General features: G+C 37.6%; 1 long non-coding RNA gene across 1 annotated transcript in view; it reads right to left on the reverse strand.

Moving 5' to 3' along the window:
- Positions 1 to 24760, reverse strand: part of LOC136173673 (uncharacterized) — a 487437-nt gene that overhangs the window by 177116 nt on the left and 285561 nt on the right. The window contains exon 3 of the long non-coding RNA XR_010664263.1: positions 15104 to 15239. This is a non-coding gene — a long non-coding RNA (uncharacterized lncRNA). The remainder of the gene's footprint in view (positions 1 to 15103; positions 15240 to 24760) is intronic.

Raw genomic sequence — 24760 nt, forward strand, 5'->3', positions numbered from 1 at the left:
GATCAAAGGAAAAATAAAACTTTATATCTTCAAAGTCCAATGAAAGTGTAATCTTTAGAAAATTATAAAGTGTAGACTTCATATATTTTCTCTGTAAGCTGGTAGTGGTGAGGTTGAAACCTTACCAGGTTTGACCACCAGGTTTATTTAGAATTTTTCCTCAATTAAGAGAATATGCTAAAGCAGAAGTGGAGAGAGAGAAGACAGAAACCTAAGTTTTGTTTTTCTGTCTAAAAGATAAAGAAATGCTAGCTGTGGAAGCTATCATTTTTGAGCTAATTATGAGAGCTGAAAACACTAAAAATAACATTTCACTTTCAAAATACAAGATAGATGTTACACCACTAACCTAGAAGAGATTTAAAGCAAAGTAGCATCAAACTACTCAAATTTTGGTCACTTTCAGTACAGACTAGAAAGCTGAATGATTCTTAGAAAAATTATGGAGCAATTGAGAAAAAGATGTCATAGAGGGCTATTGTAGAGGACACAAGATCTCCCCTGGAAACTGTCTCATTGTTTTCTAGAAACTACCAATTACCCCTGATCCTGCTAAAATGATCTATATCCACATGGTCACTATAGGGCTTCCCCTGATAGAATAATGTAAGCCTACCCTCAGTTACATTTGATTGGTCTTGGAGGAGGCATCTGACCCCAACTGAATAGATCACTCTTCTCTGGAAACTTAGTACAGATCTAAGAGATTCCTCCTCATTTTAGCTGTTGACTTAAAAGGAAGTGATGAATTCTTGGGAAATTAATACAAAAACCACATCCTGTCACAGCAACTGGAACGCAAAGAAGTCGAGTCTGCAATAAGAAAAAATAGAGATGTAGATGTGAACAGAGATGCAGACACAAGAGGAAAAGTGTCTGTGACAATTTACATCCCTGTATTAATTATTCTTCAGGCTTGGATACACTCGGTTATACTCCATGCTAGTCTAAATTAGGTTTTCATTATTTCAATCAAAAGATTTCTAAATAATGTAGAGGGATAATGCAATAGTATTGACCAAAAGGGACCAAGTTCAAATGCCCAGAAAAGGAAGAGGACTCTGAAATGATCAGAGACTGTACTCCAAGGTGAAGCAGATTGGATATGACTGATATCAAATTGTTAGTAATCTTGTTACTGGAAAGGAAAAAGAAATAATCAGTCTCAAGCCAGGAATCCAGATATAGGTAGAACTTTTCTTACCATGGATTGGTCAGGTTGGAAGGTCTTAAATACGCAAGGTTTTAAGGTAGACAGGTAATAAGGTAAATACTAAAGGTCAGTTAAGGTAGACAAGGTTAGCATCCACATCTGAAAATCAATCTCCAACTTCTGACTGGAGCAGAGGAAGAGGTACTATATTCACTTTCTAGAAGATCTTGATTTCAGTAAAATAGAAAGAAGAGACTCCCATATTGGGTTTAGGTCCTGTCTTTGTTGTGACTGATACCTTTTGGTTTATCTGTCTCTTCTAGATACTGTGAGGTTTTTCTACATACAATTGAAAGATGTTTGGTTGCATCATGTATATTAATCTCTTAATGATCTTCATTTTCTAAGATTGAGTTAAACTTATCTTTGAACATGATAATACCTAAATTATACAGGTAATGAAAGTATAGGAGTTACTAACACCCTTCTAAGAATGGGTCTTGAAACTTCAAGCTAGTCGTTGATGACATGTGTCTCTGAAGGCAAATGTCACAGATTATCCAGTTTAAATCTTGTCATACAAACTGATCTGGTACTACCAAAATAGCTCTGTGAATTACAGCAAAGTTTAAAATGGACATATACTTAATCTGAACTCCTATAGATTATTATTTTAATCACTACATTGATGTGCTAAAAATACCAATGAAGATCAGTTGCACTGACAAATCAATTAAATTTAAAAACTATTCAAACTTTAGATAAACAGACCTTAGTCTGTTGATGAATATGGACATCTCTTGGATTTTAAGTGCAATCAGTTCAGTTCAGTTCAGTTGCTCAGTTGTGTCCGACTCTTTGTAACCCCATGAACTGCAGCATGCCAGGCCTCCCTGTCAATCACCAGCTCCCAGAGTTTACCCAAACTCATGGCCATTGACTGAGTGATGCCATCCAACCATATCATCCTCTGTCATCCCCTTCTCCTCCCGCCCTCAATCTTTACTAGCATCAGGGTCTTTTCCAATGAGTCAGTTCTTCACATCAGGTGGTCAAAGTATTGGAGTTTCAGCTTCAGCATCAGTCCTTCCAATGAACACCCAGGACTGATCTCCGTTAGGATGGACTGGGTGAATCTCCTTGCAGTCCAAGGGACTCTCAAGAGTCTTCTCCAACACCACAGGTCAAAAGCATCAGTTCTTCGGCACTCAGCTTTCTTTATAGTCCAACTCTCACATCCATACATTGCCATAGGAAAAACCATAGCCTTGACTAGACAGACCTTTGTTGACAAAGTAACGTCTCTGCTTTTTAATATGCTGTCTAGGTTAGTCATAACTTTCCTTCCAAGGAGTAAGTGTCTTTTAATTTCATGGCTGCAATCACCATCTGTAGTGATTTTGGAGCCCCGAAAAATAAAGTCAGTCCCTGTTTCCTGTTTTCCCATCTATTTGCCATGAAGTGATGGGACTGGATGCCATGATCATAGTTTTTCTGAATGTTGAGCTTTAAGCGAACTTTTTCACTCTCCTCTTTCACTTTCATCAAGAGGCTCTTTAGTTCCTCTTCACTTTCTGTCATAAGGGTGGTGTCATCTGCATATTTGAGGTTAGTGATATTTCTCCCAGCAATCTTGATTCCAGCTTGTGCTTCATCCAGCCCAGCGTTTTTCATGATGTACTCTGCATACAAGTTAAATAAGCAGGGTGACAATATACAGCCTTGATGTATTCCTTTTCCTATTTGAAACAGTCTATTGTTCCATGTCCAGTTAAGTGCAATAGGATCAGCATAACACAGAGTTACTGAACCAGTTCATTCCATAGTATCTAATACTGTGTACCTCTAAGTTTACTGAGAAAATATTCTAAGATGGTGATATCCTGTGCAAGGTTTTCATAGAATGAAAAAATACTGAATTTGGGGAATAAAGAGTAGGAATCAAAATTCTGGGATTTTTAGTCAATGAATGCAAGCAACTCAGAGTCTCTGAACTTCATTTTTTATTGAAATAAAATAAATATTACCTTTCCTGTCTCTGTAAAAGGGTGGCAGTGAAGAAGCCTAATAGCACTGGAGAAAATTCTGCAAAAAAAGAGAAACAAATACAAATAAAAATTTAAAGGAAGACACATTCCACTCTCACTCTCTAAGGGTCTCCAAGTGTCCAGCTAATAAGCAGGACTGAAACTGCTGGAAAGTGAGATTGGAAACAAATAATCAAGAGTCCACAGATAGATTTAGAAGTAGCAGAAGAGGAAGATGCTTTTATGATGTGACTTTAAACGTGACACAGTGACTCTTCTGATTAAAATCAAAATAAGAGGACCTTGTCTTCTTACTTACTAATACCCCAAGTCCCCAAAATGAAATCTATATCCACTTGACAAAATGAATTACCAATTAATAAATGATCTTAGTTTGTGAGCTCAGATCTAATGGCAGAGTTAAATTCATATGTGAAAATATGTGATATGTAATGTGATTAATTTCATAACAGAAGTGCAAACTTCAGTTAGAGCAAGCAGAAGGGAGGTAGAATTGGGTAAAGCTTTTCTTAGAACAGGCTTCCTGACTGAAGATATGAGAAAAGAATTGGCTTGATAAAATTAAATACCTCAGAAAGGAATACATAAAATGTAGGATTATGATACAAAGGGAAAATAAAGGTTTGAGAAAATTTATTGCTGTACTAATAAGCACCTCTATTTTATTTTTCCTGACCATCTTAGGAGAATAACTATCATTTTTTCCAAGATATACTCACAGTTAATTTTCATACTAGGTAAAAGCAACTCACATCATCTCAGTTTCATAGTTGGTCATATGTAAACCTGTTGCTATCACAAACAAGCTGACAATTCATGGAATTTCTCCTTAGTGGCCCAAATGCAAGTGTCCTGATTTCTAGACTTATATAATAATTTCTTTGCTGAGTTGCCAGATTTTTATACCTCCTTGCCTTTCAATTTCACATATAATTTTTCTTGGATAAACAGAAAATCCCTAGAGGATTTTCCTTGTTCTTGACTGCTTCGAGAAAATAGAATTTTAAAATAGCTATAGTTTGTCTAATGGAGAGAGGGAGAGACAGAGAGAGAGAGATAACTTTCAAACAGTTACAGCTCTTCTAAACATCCTAGCAGCATACTCATTATTTGCATTAAAGTTAAAAAAAAAAAAAGGCAGAGCAAATAGAACTTACATCCATCTGAGGTAACACATTTCATTATATTTTATTATCCCCAAATCAATTCCTAAAGCAATGTGTGAATTAAAATGTTTTATCCAGCATTTTCAAGAAACCAATTTAAAACTACACAGCTTATAACAAATTGCCAGAAATATTGCAAGCAGCCATTAATTTACTCTAAACCAATTAAATTCTACATTAATACATGCAGTAATATACATGTACTTGTTTCTAATTTTCTTTTGTAATTAAGCATGGGTACAAGGCATAAACTGACTTGACAAAAAAAATTTTAATCCTCTTGTTTGATCTTTTCTTGTCTTCTCTGGCCTCTACTGCTAAGTAGCATAAGTCACTTTGTCCAGCATCACCTTCATTTTTCATTTATAAGAGAAATTTCTTTTAAGCAGTCATCTATACTATGTAGTGAGTTTCTAGGTGTCCTGAAATTGCCTTTTGTTTGGGAGTCGTTTCATCCTGAAATCCATGGGGAGGGACTACGAGAAGGTTAATGAAAAGTACATACTAAGTGTTCCAGAACTTAAAGTCAACAATATGGGAAAAACAAATGCAAATTGCAATAGTTCATAGTCAAGATCAGTTATATGTTAGGCTTCTCCAGGGAAAAAGAACCAATAGATTAAATTATGCTCATCCACACTTTTTCAGACACACCCAGAAATAATGTTTAATCTGGGCACTCCACAGCCAATCACGTTGACAAAATTAGTCATCACAATTTCACCCATGGTCAACCTGGCACCCATACATATCTTTTAAAAACATACTTAATCTCCAAATAAAGACAATAACAAGGTCAAATATATGCCTAACTTGATATAACTATCCTTCATAAAACTAAAAGTCCAATAATTCCTTGCCCTGAAGAGGGGGTAAATTTGTTGACTGACATTTACTGTTCTCCTTGATATCTCATAACCTAAATGTTATAACATAAAATTAACAATACTTAAATGCTATGACACAAAGCCAATGCATCTTATGTTACATGATAAGGGAATAAAAGAAAAAAAATAAGTATTTCTACACACATACCACATGCACAAATGTATTCGTGGCAAAATAAGGAATTACTCATGACAATTCTAGTCATTTCTGTATCTGTTCATGTAGTCATAGCTGGTATTTATATGTACCTTCTTCCACTACTCATACTGAATTCCCTTTACCTCCATCAAGTATCTCAGTGGGTCATCATTCTTTATTTGGTGATGTGACTCAAACTTTCATTCCTAAGGATCTGGGCCATTGTAGTCCTGCTTGGATTGAGGTGTTGCAGTTTCCACTGACCTTAATTACAAAGAATGGTAATACTAAGAGATGACCTAAGGCATCCTCTGTATTTCATGCACACACTTTGTAACCTTCATGATGGATTAATAACCTAATTTCCCCTTAGTAAGTTGGGATCAATCACCAGGGCCACATGTTAACTCCCTTCTTTGCCTTTGAATTTACTTGTCTTTGCCTCCTTTCTTTGAATACCTTCCTTTATGTTAAATCAAGGCATGTTATTTTTCCTGCTGATTCAGAGGTATAAAGAGCCTAAGGTGGTCAAGTGATATTCTAAACTCCAGTTCAAGTGAATCCTTATTGTGTCTCCTGGTGGGAGGATTTCTCCCTCTGGAACTAAGACCTCTAAGCCAGCAGAGCGTAAAGCTGTCTGAATAGGAGTTTGTTGGTGGGTCAGTAGGAGTAATACTGAGTGGTGTCACTCCCATTTCCAACCTTTGGTTCCAATATACCTGAATCCTGGCCCTCAGAGAAATAGCCCCATATACTGAACATTGATTCAGAACAAAAACAGTCTTCTAGAAAATCTTGCCCCAGCCCTGCAAAGTATTACAACTTAGCTGATACTGTAACTTAGTCTTCAAAAGACCATTCTGCTGCTCTTTTAGGCCAGCTTCTTCACGTGGTGAGGAATGCAGTAAGACCAGTGATTCCATGAGCGTGGGCCCACTGCTACACTTCACTGTCTGTGAAGTGAGTTTCCCGATCAGAACCAATGCTGTGTGGAATTCTATTCTATTCTATTCTTCAAAATAGAGGGCGTTTTATAAGTCTGTGAATGGTACTTTTGGCAGAGAAACATTGTGTGCAGGGAATACAGCTCTGCAACCAGAATAAATTCCTATTCTAGTAAGAACAAAATAATGCCCCTTTCATAATGAAATCTATCCAGTGTAGTCAACCTTCCACTAGGCAGCCAGCTGATCACCCGGGGAAGAGTGCCATATCAGATCAGTATTGGTCTCTCTGCTACTGGGGAACTGGGTACTCAGCCTTGCCAGTAGCCAGCTCAACCTTAGTGAGTGCAAGGCCATGTTGCTGAGTCCATGCACAACCTCCACCCCTGCCACCATGTCCACTTTGTTCCTAAGCCCATTGGATGATGAAAAGAGTGACTGAGGAAAGACAGAATGCTATTAACAAAACAAGTCATCCTATCCACCTGATTTAAAGTTCTCTGCTGATATTATCCTTTGATGAGCATTCACTTGGAACACAAACATTTTCACACTTCTTGTCCATTCAGAGAGATCTATCCACATACCTTTCCCAAAATTTTTGTCACTAATATTCTAATAATTGTCCTTCCAAGTCCCTGACTATCCAGCCAAATCACTGGCCACAGGCCATGAAGCAGTATATAACCACAAGTCAAACTATTTCTCTTTCCAAGCAAAGTAAACAACACAGTGCACTCTCTAAGTTCTAGAAGAAACTACCACTGAAAGATTTCCCTTAACCATTGTCCTTCAGGGATGTTCCAGTGAGGAACTATTGTACAGCTGTTCAAATTCAGATGATACCTGCATATTGTGCAGAATCATCTGTAAACCAGGCCTACATCTTCTTTTCCTCTGTCAGCTGGTCTTAGAGAACTCCCCATGAAACCACAAGTGTGGGTCAAGCAAGAGAAGGCAGTGTAACAGGAGTGGGGACCATGGTCATTTGGGCTGCTTCTTCATGTAACTACTTTCTTGTGCCTTCAGGGCCTGCTTGGGCCCAATCACATATATACTACTTCCATTTGATGACAGACGTTGCCATGCATGCCCAACTTTGTGGCTTGGTGGGTCGAATAACACCCAGTACATGAAGGACAGCTTAGGTTCTGTAGTAATTTGGTGGTCCATGGTTAAGTATTTAGTCTCTGCTAACATCCAGCAAAGAACTGGACTGTGAAGAAAGCTGAGTGCAGAATTGATGCTTTTGAACTGTGGTGTTGGAGAAGACTCTTGAGAGTCCCTTGGACTGCAAGGAGATCCAACCAGTCCATCCTGAAGGAGATCAGTCCTGGGTGTTCATTGGAAGGACTGATGCTGAAGCTGAAACTCCAATACTTTGGCCACCTCATGAGAAGAGTTAACTCATTGGAAAAGACCCTGATGCTGGGAGGGATTGGGGGCAGGAGGAGAAGGGGACGACAGAGAATGAGATGGCTGGATGGCATCACTGACTCGATGGACATGAGTTTGAGTAAACTCCAGGAGTTGGTGATGGACAGGGAGGCCTGGCATGCTGCAGTTCATGGGGTCGCAAAGAGTCAGACACTACTGAATGACTGAACTGAACTGAGCATCTAGCAGCAGCCCAAGAGCTGCTTCTCAAAAAAAGAGTCGTTATCTGTAGATAATGGCAGGACCTTGCTCCAAAATCCTAAAGACCTGTGTTATAATTCACCTTTAGGTATGTGAGACTTCTCCATCATGACTTGATCTCTAAAAGGCCTTCATATCTATCATCTAAGGGAAAATATGATGCTGTGACTGATCTAATCAGTGATTGGAAAATACATGAAGATGCCAAATTTTAATTTGCACACATTTTTAAATCTTATATTGGTCTCACAAACCCATTTGGAGAATAAGCACCGTACATTAAGGAAATTCAAGAAGAATTCTAAAACACAAGAAATACTGTGACTGTAATTAATTATTTTTAGGGTAACATTTTAGCTTCTGTCCATCTACAGCATAATTATTAATCAGGCTAAATTCTTTTCAGTATTTCATTTGAGTATCTCTTGCTTAAATACTACTTTAGTTTAGTTTTATTTTGTTTTGTTTTTTTAGTACTCTGTAGCATATATCTTATTTGCTACTGCTTTTCACTGTTACTTGCAGGAATTCCAGAAAATTATCAGTCTGTGTTTCTTGTCGGTGTTTCACATAATCCAAGTTAGCCATACTAGTATTCTCTTCCTGTATTAATTCTGGATTAGCACACCCTTGTTCTTCCTAACTTGCCAAATTTCACATAGCTGGATTTCCCATTGTGGGATAAGTATATATAAATTATAATAATACATGTCTATCTTCATACCTTGAAAGGCAAACCCCATCCCTGTCTAACACTGATAATTCAAGAACCATTAGATTTTCTGGATCATATGCCGTAAGTGGTGAAGCAACTTGGACCTGTTGCAGACTCTTCTCTTGTTCTGGATTCTATGTAAAATGACTAGGTTTTTGGGTCACTTGGTAAATGGGCTTGAGTTGCACAGCCAAATAAGGAATATGTTGTCTCCAAAATTCAAAGAGGCCTAATAGGTACTTTGCCTCTTTGTGGGTTGTAAGAGGGGTCAGACATAGCAGCTTATCCTTTACCTTAGAAAAGATACCTCTACATGCCCCACATCAATGGAGCCTTATAAATCTCACTGAGGTAGACAGAAGATCCATGAATTGCAGTGAGATTTATTTCCTGCCTTCTGACATACAAACATCTTGAGTTTACATATAAACTCAAGTTGACAAGCAAATACCAATGAGTTTAGATTGGTTGCTACTTCTTGCTCTCTAGATAAAGCAGCATAATGTCATCAGCGTGATTGACTAGTGTGGTATCTTGGGGAAGAGAAAGAAATCAAGATTCCTACAGACTAAATTATGACACTGGTCTGAAGAGCTGATACACCCCTGAGATAGAGCAGTGAGTGAAGGTGTATTGCTTGCCTTGCCAGGTGGAAGTACACTAAGGTGGAGAAAAAGGCATCTTCCAGTTCAGTAGCAGCATATCAGGTACCAGGGAATGTGTTAATTTGCTCAAGCTACAAAACCATATCTGATACAGCAGTGACAATTTGGAGTCACAGATAACCCACTGTCATTCTCCAAACTCCATCTGCTTTCTGCACAGGTCAAATGGGAGAGCTGAATAGAGATGTGGTGGGAATCACCATTGCTGAATCCTTCAAGTCCTTGATGGTGGCACTGATCTCTGCAATCTCTCCAGGAATGCAGTGTTGCTTTTGATTTACTATTTTGCTAACTAGGGGAAGTTCTAAAGACTTTCACTTGGCCCTTCCCACAATAATAGCCCTTATTCCATAAGTCAGGGGACCAATGTGGAGATCTTGTCAGCTCTTCAGTATGTCTATTAAAATTATGCATCCTGCAACTTGGGAAATAACCACAAGGTGGGTTCTGGGACCCAGTGGACTTGAGCTAAAACTCCATTGCTCATCTGATCTGTATAAACTCCTTTGCAAACTGGTGGGGCACAGTGATGGTTTGAATTTCCTGGAATTAGTGTCAGCTTAAAGCCAGTGTCCAATAGCCCCTCAAAGGTCCAATTATTTCTTTTTCCCCAACATAGAGCTACCCTGGTTAAAAAAAGAAAAGTCATAGGAAAGACTGGGAAAAAGACTAGTTGCATAACTTCAGTAGTATACCAAAGGTCTTACCTCGAAGGAATCCACCTTCCTCTTCATTCAAAGGATTCTGGGCCTGTAAACTAACTCAAGTCTGTCAACTGATTGAGGGTCTGTAACTCTCTGGTTTTATAATTCAGGTTACACTTGATTACTTGACCTAAAACTTTGCTGATTCTACAGATCAAGTAAGAATTTAGTAGGCTCCCTATCAATATTTCATACCTAGGAACACTATGATTATCTTATCAACACTATAGGACTGAGTGAGTCAGACTATTCTCACTGCTGTCTTGACTCCATTGTCCATTACGGCAATAAGGCCCACCTGCCTTTGGCAGCTGGTGCCACCACTTGGCCCCTGCCACACTGAGACCCAGTTATTCCTGTTGCATTTAGGTTTCCCAATTCAGTAATTGCAGTTCTCCCTGTGAGGTCTGGCCTACAGAGAAGTGTGATCACAAGCTTTTTAAGGATTCTGGGACTCCCTTCACAAATTTATTTCTCACAGTACTGGTGAAAGGTGTGTCTTCTGGACCCTTCCATAATAGACTAATAGGTCTTAAATGACAAATTCATTCTAACATTCCAATCTTCTTAAGCCTTTGAATCACCTCCTCTACATTCATTAAACCCAGGCATTTTCAATTCACTCATAGTGGGTCATCTTTTGGCCCATATTTCAGTCAACCAACCAAAGAAATTTTCAAGGCCCTTCTAACCCCCATGGAGCTCAGTGGTATAGAATCTGAGCTCAGTGGCTCAGTGGTATCTGCCTGACAATGCAGGAGACGCAGGTTCAATCCCTGAGTCAGGAGGCTCTCCTGGAAAAGGAAATGGCAACTCACTCCAGTATTCTTCCCTGGGAAATCTCATGGACAGAAGAGCCTGTCAGACTACAGTCCATGGGGTCACAAAAGCGTTGGACATGTCTTAGCAACTAAATAACAACAAACTCCCCAAGCTATGGCATCAAAAGTAGGATCTTTACCTAGTGATCCCATATGAATAAATTCAGCCTGATTCAACTTTATGTTCTTTCTACCATTATCCCACATCCTTGCATCCATTCCCATACATGTTCCTTATATCTCTGTCTATATAAATTGGAAAACTCAAGTAGTTCTTTTGGAGTATATTGCATCTTTTTACTGGTCATACATTATACCTCATATTTAGGGACTTACCAGGACTTGAGCCTAGTTAAAGTCTAGAAGTAAAGAGGGGTGATGGGAGTGGGTCCTGAGCAGACTCTGGTAAAGATTCACATTTTAGTGGTCCCATGTCCCCAGCTTCATTAGAGTCTTCACACATGTCCCCAGCCCAACTAATAATCCCATTATTCCCCAATAAATGCCCTCACTTCATCATGAGACATCCTGTGAATCTGCGAGTTCAACTTACGTTATAATTCAGTTGTTGCAGGATGAGGCTCTACATTTGATTTTCAGCAAATTTCAGCTCTGTACTATAGGAGATAAGGGTCCTTCAAGATATACACAGAAGTTCTTAGGTTATTTGTGTGGTACTTGAGCTAGGAATTTGAATCCCTGAGCTCATCTTTTTCTTTTGTCACTTTGTCAGCTATATTAGAAGCCAAGGTCATTATATTCATTAAATTTCCAAAAACGTTCAAAAGTATCATATAAAGTGACACCTAGCTTCTTGCTTCTTATAAGTGATTGATTAGGAATACCCAATGCAGATATTTTGCATGTCTCTATTAACAATTTACACTGTGGACCATCAGTGCTCTCTATACTACTGAAAATAAAATTATCAGAATCTTAAATTTAATTAGATTTAAGAGATAATTCCTCACTCTTCATACCAAAATTTGTATTAGTTAATATTCTCCAGAACAACAGACACTGTAGGAGATATCCACATATAAATTGATTGGTTGCTTGATTATGCAAAATTGGTGTATACAATTATGGAGACTGGGAAGCCCCATAATTTGTTATTTGCAAACTAGAGACCCAAGAAAGCTATGGTGTCATTCAGTCTAAGTCTAAATGCCTGAAAATCAGGATAGCCTATGGTGTAAATTCTAGTCCAAGGGTCAGAAGAGATGAGAGGACAGGAGAGGAGAGGACAGGAGAAGGGATATCCCAGCTTAAGTAGTGAGCCAGGTAAAAAGAATTAAGAGAGATGAGTTCTTCCTTCCTCCATCTTTTGCTCAATTCATGTCTTTAATGCTTTGGATGATGGCCACCCACATTGAGGAAGGAAATTCACTTGCCTGAGTCCACTGATTCAAATGCTAACCTCATCTAGATACACCCTCACAGTTAACACCCAGAAACACTATTTCATCTGGGCACCCTGTGACCAGTCAAGTTGACACATAAAATTAACGATTACAATTAATATGTCATCCTTAGCTTTATATTTTCAATTACATATAGAAACTGATCTGCAATCCAGGATATTAATATCCTTCTGAAATTCATTCAAAAATAAAGAATATTGACCAACTGTATAAGAGTTATCACATTAATTTCTAATAGCCTACTAAAAATTCTCAATTGGGTCCAAAACAAGGATATTGAAATTTCTATAAAAATCAATTTGAGTAAAATTTATTATTCTAAGAAAGTTTGAAGTATTTAGTATAGGGAAAGGGAAATAATTGTACTAGGTTTCTACTAGATTCTTTAAGTGGATTTGCTTAAGGATTTTTTACAACAACAAAAAAAAAACTTAGCTAATAAGGAAATATATATTCAGAATTTTCATAATTTGCCAGTGTCACACACTTGTGGCAAGAGTTGAAGTTCAAATCTTCCTCTAATCCCAAGCCTGTGTTCTTTAGATAATATAAACCTTCTATGGAATGAGTCACTTTTTCTATTTGGGAAACGTTACTGTCCATATATATATAGACATCTCATGCACTTACAGTACAAATATTGCATTCTGCTTTTTTTTTCTCGTGATTATAGCAAAAATATTTTTCTATGTATAGGTTTAGGCTCTAAAATGCTAAATGTTAACATCTTTCTAATGTGTGTTATTGCTAGTTTTTTTTAGGCACTATAATTTTTTTAGGCATTTCCCTAATGCTTCTGAGTTATTTTTATTATAGATAAGTACAAATAAGGTATTCATCCCCTTAGATGTTGTCTCTATTGAGCTATTTCTTTAAGATGTAGTTTTAGTTGTGAAATTCATGAAAGGAAAGGATAGAAACAGCTATGTAGCTCTTACTATACACTGCTCTTTTTTTTTTTTCTCAAACAGATGGACTAATTTAAAATGAAATATTGCTACTTCTAAAAGAAGCCATTGTCAACACTCATATTCTACAATAGGGAGAAAAATATCTAGCTTCAGGAATTTATCACTCCAAGTGTTGTTGTGAATCGCCCTTGAAAAAGATAGTGACAGACCTCCTCCTCTCCCTTGAATTATATTGCATCCCAGAGGACTGAAATGGTCATTAATTTTTAATATTATCTCTTCTCAGTGAAAAGTATAATGAATTTTCCTTACATATTCCTGTAGGATCGAAGTCCTAAAAATTCTGAGATTTCAGGGCATCTATAGTGAGTCTAGAAAATATTAACCAGCTGCTGAGTTCCTGAAGGAGATCATATAGCAGGAATATGAGCAATTACCACCCACACATCAATTACCATAATAAAAACTATGGAGGTCTGTACAATGCTTTCCTGTTTAGATAATATTTTCTCATTTTTTGATCTTGGAGAAGGCAGGGGTTAAGGGAGGGTAAATTACACTAGATTGGAATTTGTGAGATACAGAGAACTGTATGCCAGGAATAAAGGTTGTGGCTATGTCCTTGCTGAAGCTAACAGTCTCATTAGATTAAAAAGACATCACACATTAAAAATTAGCTGCATGCCAAAGGGGGTGACATTAAATACCTTACAAGCAAAATATATAATAAGTGTCAGAATATAAAAGAAGAAAAATTTAATCATTCTTGACTTGAGTGATCAAGGTAGTTATTGTTGCTGAGGTACGGAAACTCCTTTTCAGAAAAGTCATATGTGATGCGTGTCCCAGTTACACTCTGGCCCTCCTCCTATCCTCCCATCATCACCTCACTGCACCTGATCCAGGCCTTTGGGAGCATCCCAAGTGGTTTCTGTTAAGAAGGTCAGCCAAGTTCTGGAATCTCACACTTCCTTGGCCATCTCTGGAAGTAGACTTATTAGCAACTTGAGAGCATAGGGCTGTGCCCAGTGATCCTCCATCACTCTGTAACAAAAGATTTCTCCTGCATCAAAACCACCCATGCGTAAAAACTTTGGTCATGCCTGAGTATGAAAAATATCAAACTATAAGAATGGGCAGTGAAAGTTGCTGCTGACCCAGGGAGAAAACTAAGTGTATCCATTCATTCAATAAAATTCAATAAATACCTACAAGACATCTGCTCCTGGGTGCTTATACATATCGTCGAAATATGAAGGAAAAATGTAGCACTTAATTCTGAATATAGGATGGAAAATATTCACATAATTTGTCTGCAGTTAGAACAAAGAAAATAACTTACTCTAACCCCCTTATCATGAATATCAAGCAACTAGACTTCCGGTTCAAGATGGCGGAGTAAAAGGACATGTGCTCATCTCCTCCTGCAAGAGCACCAAAACTGCAAATAGCTATTGAACAATCATTGACAGGAGGACACTGGAACGTACCAAAAAAAGATACCCCATGTCCAAAGACAAAGAAGCAGCAGGAAGAGGGTAGGAGGGGTGCAATCACGATAAAATCAAATCTGATACCCACTGGCTGGGTGACCCATAAACTGGAAAACAATAATATCAAAGAAGTTCTCCCACTGTCATGAAGGTTCTGACCCCACACCAGGCTTCCCAACCAGAGGAACTGACAAAGGGACTGGGAATCTCCGGGGAATCTGATCTTGAAGGCCAGCAGGATATGATTGTAAAAATTCCATGGGACTGGGGGAAACCAAGACTCCAGTATTGGAGGACACAAACAAAATCTTGCATGAACCACGACCCAGAGGAAAAGAGCAAGGATTCCACAGGTGACTGCATATCAAGTACCTAAGGCCATCAAAATGACTTACTCCAGGTTAATAGGTAGGTAGGGTCCAAGCCAGATCTTAGAACTCAAATCATCTTCTTTGCTAATCCATCATACCCAAAGGTTCCATGAAGACACTTTCATAACTTTTGCCTCATTGAAATTTTCAATTCTCTTCCCTGAAAGAAATTGTGAAAAATGTCTCTCAATGCAAAAGTACTTTTTGTTATCTTTCATCTTATTATATTCCATGGTTATAAATTCTTCATTATCTAATATTTATTCTTCAATGAAGTGAACATGAGTAACTAGGTAAACATCTACAATGTTTCACAAGCCATTATAGGGGCTCAAATAATGGAAAACTTATTAAAACTGTATTATTCAAGATAGCCAATGGCCAGATGTGGCTAATTGATATAAATTTTGAATTTAAATCATATAAAATTAACTATTCAGTTCCTCAGTTGCATTATTTGTGTTTCACATGTTCAGTAGCCACAGGTAGCCAGTGACTACTGTATTGAACAGTGAAGATATACAACATATCCATCACTGCAGTTCTATTGCCAAGTGTTGTATTAGAGCAATGAACCCACTTTCCACCCTGCATTGTAAAGAATAAATTAACTTGCAAAAAATTCATTTTTTCCAACACATTCTGCCTTGAGTAATAAGATATTTGCATAAAGATATGCAGGAAGGATTTTACTGAGAAGCAATACAAGGGAAATACAAACATCTCATGTTTTCTTGCTTTCCTATGTGCAAAACTGAATGCTTAAATGGCATTCTTTAAATGCCACAGATGCTCAAAGTCTTTCTTTCAATATAATGAGAGTTTGAAAGCTTTTCCATAAGTCATGTCTAATGGTTGATGGAGAAATAACATTACTATTCCCTGGTGGCTCAGCAGTAAAGAACCCGCCTGCAATGCAGCAGATGCTGCAGGAGCCATGGGTTTGATTCCTGTATTGGGAAGATCCCCTAGAGAGGAAAAAAGCAACCCACTCCAATATTCTTGCCTGGAGATTTCCATGGACAGAGGAATCTGGCAGACTACAGTACATAGGGTTGTAAAAGAGTGGACATGACTTAGCAAGCAAACAATAACAGCAACCAAGCATTACCATTTACCATAATACTTTCTCTGTAGCACATATACTAAATATAGATATACTAAAGAAAACACATATGATTATTTAGGAAGAAAAGTTATTTCCGAGTGGGTATTCAAACGAAAAACCGTAAGGGGAAAAGATAATAGTTTTTACTATGAATATTAAATTGGGCACATCCTTTTTCCAAAAGTAGAGAATTTTGAAGAAAATCATGGAAACCTAAAAATACTTTTATGCAATAACATTATAGTAGTAAAAACTTCAGAAAACCTAAATGACCATCAATATAATATTAACAAAACAAAATATTCACTTCTACAAAAATATCATATTAGGTAGACATAAAAGAGAATGACCAAAACAATTGAAAATGCTGTCTCCTCCCAAGAAGGAACAGTATTATTTCACATAAAGGAAATAAAAAGTGTGCATATACGAAAAAGGAAAGGTAACTCTAAGTACTAATGTTGGTCAATAATATTTATTTACCTTGTAAATAAATAAATAGTATTTGTTTACCCTGGTCAATAGTATTTATTCTGGTTGTCTACTATTCTCTATTTTTCTCTTGCCTTCTCTCTTTTGGTCTCTATCTCTGTCTCCTCACCTGTCTTTGCTGATTGCTTTTTCAATATTGAACATATACTACTATGGCGTGCATATGTGCATGCTCAGGTTTTTCCAACTCTTTGTGACTCTATGGACTGTAGCCCATCAGACTCCTCTGTCCATGGGATTCTCCAGGCAAGAATGATAGAGTGGCTTGCCTTTTCCTCACTATTGGTATAATGTAAAATGTATTTTCTTAGAAAAAAATAAAAAATTATTTCCCTAACTGGATGCCATTTTAGTACAGAGTTCAAATAACAAATACATGATTGTATAAGCAAACAAATAAACAGAAATAAATTTAGTTAACTTTCCCAACATGCCTAAAATACAGTTTTGGGACACTGTTAATAAACGAAATAGAGTTTACTTTTGAATATACTATACCAAACAAGAAGTCCATGGGGTCGCAAAGAGTCGGACACGACTGAGCAACTGAACTGAACTGAATACCAAACAAATCTATAAAGAATCAAGCTTTTACTTAGTTACTTGCCTTCATTAATAGTATAGAAGGGCCAATGAGAAGAGCAAGGAGAATTCAGAAATTTATAAAAAAAGGAACTAAGGATATATAGATTTATACTATGGCATTGTGTCCTGAGAGATAGAACTATTCCCAAAGTTTGAGTTTTAATTAGATTTTTAAAACCTTGAAGGTGAAACCAAAAAAAAAAAAAAATCAATAATGGTAAACAAAGCAATTTTACATGTTCATTAGTCTAGTTACAACTTTGTATATCTTTAAAAAAAATATTTACTGTGCAAATTGCAGACAATAAATGAATTTTCTAAAGAATACCTTTTAAAAGAAACTGAAATATTGTAAATTTTTCTTTCCTTTTACTTTGAACCTTAATGAGATTGGGTACCTATAGTTATTACAAATTGGGGAGGGAAGAAAGAAGAATAGATGAAGTGGGTGGTGATGGGAGGAAAAGGTCTAAACCATCTCAGAAGAGTAAAGATCTATTTCATTTTAATATAATTTTTAATGGTTGTTTAAACTCCTATAATGCATCTACACAAAAGACTTCAGTTAATGTGTGTGTGTGTGTTTTGAGCAGTTCCCCTCTTCGACCCTCCAGTTTAATTTCCGTTCTTCAAACGAGATGAATGGAGCGTGAAGCAGGTCATATCTCAATGCTGACACATGGGTTGCTGATAGAACTCACAGCCTGGAGAAGAAGCCAGTTTGGAGATTAAATCAAAGCAGCTCTGAATAGATGGGAGGTCAGCCAGGGCCAGCTTTGACATTTGATAGGACCTTGTGATCAATCAGACCTTTCTTCACTCTTGCAGTCTTCCTTATGACAGTGGCCCTAAAAAACAGATGGGCTATGTTACGGAGTGCAGGGGAAGCACTAGATTGTGAAAGGAGATAGGTGTCAATATTATCAAAGGGACAGCCGTTATTTGAAGCAGCCAGCAAATCAGAAGGCCCTGCTTTGCTGAAATTGCTACGTTAAAATGTGCCTTCCATGATGTGGAATTTGAGCCTTGAGAAGGGTGAGATAATTTTAAACGGCTTTTAAAAATTTCTTACCTCCTATCCATTAAACTGTATTCTTTGAACTTTCCTGATATCCTAAGATTAAATTTTAGCCAATCTTTATGAACTGTGTTTCCAGCAAAGCCAAGTTTAGTCTTTGCTGTATTTCTTTGTTTCTTTGTTTTCTGGGGCGCGCACACACACACAAATAAAACTAACACGTGATAACCTTTGGAAGAAAGGAATCAGAGGGTATTAATGTGGAGCACTTGCTGGGTGGGGATCTGAACATGGTTTCAGGAAATCCCCATCACATCACCAAGAGAGTCATGAAAAATGAATAGCCCTGGAGCAGCACCGCGACAGACTGTTTTAGTGAGTGGTAATGGGCCATCTCTAGTATGAAAGGCCATGTTTTATAACTGTGCAGGCTACTGGCTATCACACCATTCATTATGCCTGCCTGATTTAAGGGAGATGCCTTTTACGGGGGTGACATGGGAGCAAATTATTTTCAGGAGTATCACATCTCTCCCTTCTCCTCTCCACCTACCTCTTCATCAAATCCACCCTTATCCCAGTCACAGAAGCACCGCTCTCCTATTTACACAAGCACATTCTCTGAATTCCTCCTGTCATAAAGCATTTCATACTCCGAACTGACCTCTCCAAAATGACTCACTCCAGTGTACACTGGGATTGGAAAGCTGTAAGGTGGGAATCTGCTCAGGGAGGGTTTAGATAGGAAAGCATAGCACAGATTCACTCTGCTCCCTCTCCTCTATGAAATGTCTTGTTGGGAGACTGAGCCAAGATCACTCGGCCTTACCTACAATTACTGAGCTAATTTGCAAGGTGAGTTTCCAAAGTCAGATTTTTGTTTGACATGGACTTCAACTTCACAGAGAAGATAGCATTTAGATCCCATTTTGCTTTTTGGTAACAGTGGTTTGTCATTAGCTAAACATGCAAAATTGCTCAGCCTCTCTGTACAATTTCTGATGAGAAACCAATTGTACATTATTTTCTCCAAGTTACTTTCCAGCAATAATACTTTAGGATTGAAATTCTATTAAGACAGAAACAGAACAAAATTTTCTATCAGCAGATTAGATGTTCCGATAAAAACACTTTCATAGGACTTGTTGATGAGTTAACAGGTTAACAGTAGCAATATGCAAAATTCTACTTGAAAGAAAAAAGAGTGTTTATATTTATCAGAAGAGTTATCATTAGAGTAATTTGTCTATAATACATGATTTAGGCACCCTAAGTTGTTAAGGGGAAAAAAATAAACTTTGTATTTCACACTAGATTATTGAGGAAAAGATACATACAACATACTTAGATTTTAACCAAATTAACTCAGCTGCCATCTTAAAATAGCTGTAATACATAAGTGGTTAAATAAAACAAGGTATCTACAACAATATTTTCAGGGTCTATGTCACAGGCTTTTCTGAAGAGATGGTAGAGTTACTTTGATAAAATTTTCCAGAGAGAAACATAACACAATCTAGAGACCTTTGGATTGTGAAATGCAAGTATATTTATGTGTACCCTTAATTTATGCAAATTGTGCCCTGATTCTGGCCCACAAGAGCTCATATGTTTGTGAGAATTTAGAGATTATTTACAGAGAGCATTTTGGGGGGAATAATTTTATCATTGAAATGTGACACAAATCTTCCAAAATGGTAATTCTCTCTAGCAAGCTAATCCTTCAAGAGGTTTTTATGTCTCAGAGAAAGCTGTGTGTAATCAAAAGAGTCCACAAAATACATGTTGGTTTGAATCATTCTCTATAATTCCATTTAACTATTGCCAACTCCAGAGACAGTCAAAATTGCCCTGTATCTTGTGCATATCTGATAAAGAAATCAGAAAGACTTGGCAGTTGGCAGTTGAGTAGCTAAAAGAGGAAGGGAAAAAAAAAAACTTTGCTGGTGCTTCCCAATTAACTTTCAAGTGAAAATTTGAAAAGAAAAAATAAGAAAACTGAAAATGACCTAAAAATTCTGGTGTGATAAGATAAACTTTGGCCTGATCATCACCCTGTTAATGAATCCATAGCCTGAGTATGAGAAAGTTGACCAAAAACACAGGGACTATATTTTCCAACAATTATTTATAAAAATTATGCTAAATTTAAAAAGTGAGAGATATATGGTATTCAATTGTAAAAACAATAAGTTTGCTGGAGAATTAGAGAAAAAGGCAATTGCAAATAAATAGTTAGGTACTTTAACTAAAATTCCATTTTTAAAAATGGCACTAATGCCGAATTCTTAAAAAAGATTTGCTTTCTCAGGTAGAACAGAAAGTTGTTAATATTATATCCATTGTATTTTATTTCAATCGTCTTTTAAAAATAACAAACAAGTGAGTCAAGGACATTTGTCAGAATGACCCTAAACACGTGAGGCTTGTTATCAATGCTCTACCACATGACAGTTTAAAATAAATGCCAGCTCCCTTTTCCCTTGTGAAAAAGAGTGTAGTGATGGTTTTGGGTACAGGCTGTTTTGGAGTTTTGGTTCTAGTCAAACCAATGTCTCTATAAACTCTGAGATGGAGTCCTTAGGATCATGTGCTACTGATACTAAAAACCAGTATAACTGTCCAGTTCAAATATCTCCCACATTCTGGGCAACATTTAAGATTAGCCAAAGTTTTCTTAGGGGTAGAGGCTATAATCTGGTGACATTTTATTTCAGCTTGGGTAATTGCCCCTCCCTTCAAAATCATCATAGTCTCAGATTTGGCAAAGGGGCCTCTTTGGATTCAAAACCCATCTCAGGCTGCCTGCATACAGACACTGAAAGGGATAACCCTGGTTCTTTTTCATCAGCATTGGGCCATGAAGAGATTCCACGCTATTTAATAGTCTGTTTTAGGCATAGGAAATCTTCTTGGCCTAGAGTGATTAAGAACTCAGGCTTTACAGACAGGCAGGCCCTGAGCTCAAATTTCAAATCCATCTCCTACCAATATGTGACATTTGGCAAATCTCCCTAAATTAGGAGTAATAAGGGTATCTACTCCAAAGGGTAGTTATGAGAATTACCTAAAATGATTGTATAAAGCAATTTTACAGTTCCTGGTACAGATAAAGCACACCATAAAGGCAAAGGTTAGCTATGGTTAAATATTAATCCAACCCATTTTACCTTTGAGTATTCTAACCTGGAAGAAGTCTAAGGGAACATCATACCCATCATGCCCTTTTTAGCTATCATTTTATATTTAAAAGAATTAATTAATCAAAATATAAAGTAAGACATTGGAGAGTTAGGAGACAAACTTGAGGTTGGTCCTCTTCAAAAGGTGACTAAAGGATTCATTGACAATGTCATCCTATTAAATGGACTGGAATTGCCTCTTCATAACATATTGCATACCAGCAATTAGAATATTTTAGTACGGTTTATTCTCTAGAATGGATTCCCAGGTGGCTCAGTGGTAAAGAATCCATCTGTAAAATGCAAAAGGCACAAGAGACACATGTCTCTCTTCCCTGGGTCATGAAGATCCCTTAGAGTAGGAAATGGCCACCTACCCCAGTATTCTTGCCTGGAAGATTCCATGGACAGAAGAGCCTGATGGGCTACATACAGTTCATGGGGGTACAAAGAGTCAGACCCAGCTGAGTGACTGAACACATACAAATATATACATACACCCTCTAGAACAAAAACATATTTTGATCCATTTCTGCATAAGAAATTATCCTACCATTTAGAGGCTAAAACTGCAAAACATTTATTATCCAACAGGTTTTATAGTTCAGAAATCCAAGAGCAGATAACCTGGTGAGATCTGCCTTAGATTTTCTTATGAAGTACATTCAGTTTTGGCTGAGGCTTCAGTCATCTCAAGGATTGACTGGGGAGGATCCAAGCTTATTCACATGACTGTTGGCAAGTCTCAGAAAGTCTGCTTTCAAGCTCACTCCCGTGGAACCCACCACAGGGCTGCCTCCTGACATGGCAGCTGGCTTTCCCCAGAGTGAGCCATTCAAAAGAGTGAGAGAGCTTCACAGATGAAAATCAGTCTTTTATTATCTCATCTCAGAACTGACATCTTAACACTTCTGCTATATTTTACTTATAAGAAGTGAGTCAAAAAGCCCAGACCACTCTTAACAGGAAGAGATTACATAAAAGTGTGAATCCCAGCAGGATCACTGGGGAGCCCCATATTAATAGAAACTACCTATACTCTATCCTCTGGATCCCAGTGATTTTCATCCCCCTGAAATACAAAATAAATTTTTATTGTCCCCAAAGACCTCAAAATTCGTATCTCACCTCAACATCAGCTCAAAGCACTATATTACATCATCTAAATAAAGTCCAAGAATGGATGAGCTTCCTCAAGTATAATCTCTTAGTACAGTTCTTTGAGGCTTGTAGACCTATGAGACAAAAGAAACAAATAACCTGTCTCCCTGCCCCACTCGCCCAGCATGTAATGGCAAGACAGGCATAAAATAACCACTATTGACAGTCTTGTTCAAAGTGGTGGGTGAGAGACACAGAGGAATTAATTAGTTTCATGGAAGTTCTGAAATTCAGCCAGGCAAATATTAGAAGCTCTTAACTAGATCTCATGTCAGAAATAATTCTTCATGTTTCTCCATTCTGTCCACAAGGCTCCTGTTTCTAACCTCTGAGTCATCTCTCCATTTTCATAAAATGCAGTATGTGTTAAAATTCTAGTGATTCAAAGGTCACTCTCTCCGCATTAATACTATCTCTGCTCTCTTAGTCCAAACCAGCAATGCTTCTGCCTATATTTAAGAACTTTGTGAGTTTCCTATGGAACTTCTTGATGTCAAATCCAATAGACAAAAAGCATACCTACAAACCTCTTCTGGATAAACCCCTCCCTTTTTAGGGCTTCTGTTGAGATAACTAAAGGATAATGTCCTGAAAATTCCTAGAAACCCTACTGTTTGATTGAGAAGTTCCTTGGAATGTACTTAATCCCTTCAATGGGCCTTAGTCTATTGGAAGGTTCTTTGAGGCACTACCTTAGATCTTTTTAGTTCAGTTCAGTTGTGTCTGACTCTTTGAGACCCCGTGGACTGCAGCACACCAGGCTTCCCTATTAGAGTCAGTTATTCACATCAGGTGGCCAAGAAAGCAGGCATAGAGGGAACATACCTCAACATAATAAAAGCCATAAATGACAAACCCACAGCAAACATTATCCTCAATGGTTAAAAATTGAAAGCATTTTCCATAAAGTCAGGAACAAGCCAAGGGCTCTATTCACTACTATTCAACATAGTTTTGGAAGTTTCAGCCACAGCAATCAGAGAAGAAAAGAAATCAAGGGAATCCATATTGGAAAAGAAGAGGTAAAACTCCCACTATTTGCAGATGACATGATTCTCTACATAGAAAAAACTAAAGACTCCACCAGAAAATTACTAGAGATAAATCCACGCATCTATGGACACCTTATCTTTGACAAAGGAGGCAAGAATATATAATGGATAAAAGACAATCTCTTTAACAAGTTGTGCTGGGAAAGCTGGTCAACCACTTGTAAAAGAATGAAACTAGAATACTTTCTAACACCATTCAGTTCAGTTCAGTCACTCAGTCGTGTCCAACTCTTTGAGACCCCATGAACCGCAGCCCTGTCCATCACCAACTCCCAAACTCATGGCCATTGAGTCAGTGATGCCATCCAATCATCTTATCCTCTGTCATCCCCTTCTCCTCTGACCCTCAATCTTTCCCAGCATCAGGGCCTTTTCAAATGGTCAGTTCTTCACATCAGGTGGTCAAAGTATTGGAGTTTCAGCTTCAGCATCAGTCCTTCCAATGAACACTCAAGACTGATTTCCTTTAGGATGGACTGGTTGGATCTCCTTGCAGTTCAAGGAACTCTCAAGTGTCTTCTCCAACATCACAGTTCAAAACCATCAATTCTTAGGTGCTCAGTTTTCTTTATAGTCCAACTCTCACATCTATACATGACTACTGGAAAAACCATAGCCTTGACTAGATGGACCTTTGTGGACAAAGTAATATCTCTGCTTTTTAATATGCTGTCTATAACTTTCCAAGGAGTAAGCATCTTTTAATTTCATGGTTGCAATCACCATCTGCAGTGATTTTTGGAGCCCCCCAAAATTAAGTCAGCCACTGTTTCCACTGTTTTCCCATCTGTTTGCCATGAAGTGATGGGACCAGATGCCATGATCTTAGTTTTCTGAATGTTGAGCTTTCAGCAAACTTTTTCACTCTCTTCTTTCACTTTCATCAAGAGGCTCTATTTCTTCTTCACTTTCTGCCATCTAACACCATACACAAAAATAAACTCAAAATGGATTAAAGATCTAAATGTAAGACCAGAAACTGTAAAACTCCTAGAGGAAAACATAGGCAAAACACTCTGACATAAATCACAGCATGATTCTCTATGACCCACCTCCCAGAGTAATGGAAATAAAAGCAAAAAT

The sequence above is a fragment of the Muntiacus reevesi genome, chromosome 8, assembly GCF_963930625.1.
Source record: "Muntiacus reevesi chromosome 8, mMunRee1.1, whole genome shotgun sequence".
NCBI lineage: Eukaryota > Metazoa > Chordata > Mammalia > Artiodactyla > Cervidae > Muntiacus > Muntiacus reevesi.